Here is a 1,797-nt window from a genome sequence, read left to right on the forward strand (position 1 = left end):
ATAGAGATTTCTTGCAATTATGAGAAGCATATCGACGCAAAAATGTTCACTTAGACCAGGGACAGACAGAGAGAAAAATATAAATTGGACCAACCAGTGACGCCTTCCGCCGACACGCAGATCGGAGACGGAGATAGTGAACAATAACATTGAGAAAGAGAGTGAAGAGAGAGAAAGAGAAATGGGGGAGAGAGAGAGAGAGAGAGAGAGAGAGAGAGAGAGAGAGAGAGAGAGAGAAAGAGAGAGAGAAAGAGAGAGTGAGAGCGACAGAGAGAGAGAGAGAGAGAGAATCTTTCATGATAAATTAAAAAGATGACAGGATGGTTAAACCAAAACACTACTCTAGCAGACAGAATGGTGGGCGGACTGACGGACAGAAGTACGGACAACCTCTGAATAGTGGATCGACAAGAAAACAGAGAGGTGGAAGAACGGAAGAGAGCGATCAGAAGCATTATGTAGGCGATACCGAAGACGAAAGCGCATAGTGCATGTCAATCCATACAGAAAAAAAAAACAACTAACAACAGCTCCAGTCATCCTACCTGCGAAATATTTGGAGTCGAGAATTCCCAGCAGCTTGTCTCGTAAAGAGGTAGTTTCGGGTCAGCTAATAAATCTCTCGCTCTCCCCGTTGGAAGCGTAAACAAGCCGTTTATAAACAAAAGGCCGGACAGGCCCCGCCCACACAGAAGGATAAGATTCAGACGTGTGCCACACACATACACACATACACACACACACACACACACAGAAGAGCACACTGACCCCGAGAAGAGGCTGGAACACAGAACCTACTAGATCTAGAATCTAGATCTACACACTGTCACGGAGCAAAAACAATCCTGTTTGAAAAACACACAACAGATTCACAAGCGGTGCGTTTTCTTGTTTGTTGTCATTGAACATACGAAGCTCCAACGTTTCGGGCAGTCTTGTTGCGAATCGGGAAGGCGAAAACGTCGATATCTTCAGGAAATGTCACGCAACACAGGAACGGACCACGACCAGGCAAACCTCTCTTTCCTGTGATCGAGAATCGAGATGCTTCAAAGCGAAATCTATCACACAGTGTGACCGTTACTAGGGAGAGGTTCTATTTCTCGTGTGAGGACCCACGGAAGACAACATTCAGCGAGCTGGTTTCGGTGCGTCGTGACACAATATATCCACTGAACGTCGGTTTAGCACAACTGATAAATCGCTCACACTACTCTGAATGTCCTGAAATTCCATAGTGCACATCTTCTTACAACGCTGTGCATAACATCTCAACTCCAGCGAGAGCGAACTGGAAAAACTCACTCGCACCGCCGCGCAGTAGAGGTCTCCTAACGAACACACAGGCAGGGGGAAACAGAACACAGCGCGTCGCAGCAGAGAGCTCAGCAGCACACTCGGCACGCGGACGAAGGGAGAGCACTGACGGCACTGAAGCTAGGGGAGACAAGGCGGGGAGTATCAAGTAGCATCTTGCAGGCAGTGCCCGCGCGCGTGTGTGTGTGCCACGGTCCCCCCTCTCTCCGAGCGGCGAGTTGTCGGCCTTGTGCGCGTGTCTTGTGCGATGAGGGGCGAGCGCCGTGGAGCCCAGCGAAACTAATCAATAAATGATGAAAACCGCCACCCACCCTTTCCTGCTTCATCATTTCATTTGTCCAACCCATCCCTCTCCCTTTCCCTCCTTTCCCTCCTCGTCTTTTCTCAATCACTCTATTTCTTCTTTTTCGCTTTCTCAAAACCGCGTACATGTGTTCTTATTATCCTTCTAAAAATCTTATGTTGTGTGTGTCTCCCCCC

The 1,797-nt window shown here is 48.4% G+C and overlaps 1 long non-coding RNA gene across 1 annotated transcript in view; it reads right to left on the bottom strand.

The window, feature by feature from the left end:
- Positions 1-1,466, bottom strand: part of LOC101845223 — a 57,690-nt gene extending 56,224 nt beyond the window's left edge. The window contains exon 1 of the long non-coding RNA XR_004858227.1: positions 546-1,466. This is a non-coding gene — a long non-coding RNA (uncharacterized LOC101845223). The remainder of the gene's footprint in view (positions 1-545) is intronic.
- Positions 1,467-1,797: the final 331 nt, after the last annotated feature.

This window comes from Aplysia californica, unplaced genomic scaffold (genome assembly GCF_000002075.1).
Source record: "Aplysia californica isolate F4 #8 unplaced genomic scaffold, AplCal3.0 scaffold00044, whole genome shotgun sequence".
In the NCBI taxonomy this organism is placed as follows: Eukaryota; Metazoa; Mollusca; class Gastropoda; order Aplysiida; family Aplysiidae; genus Aplysia; species Aplysia californica.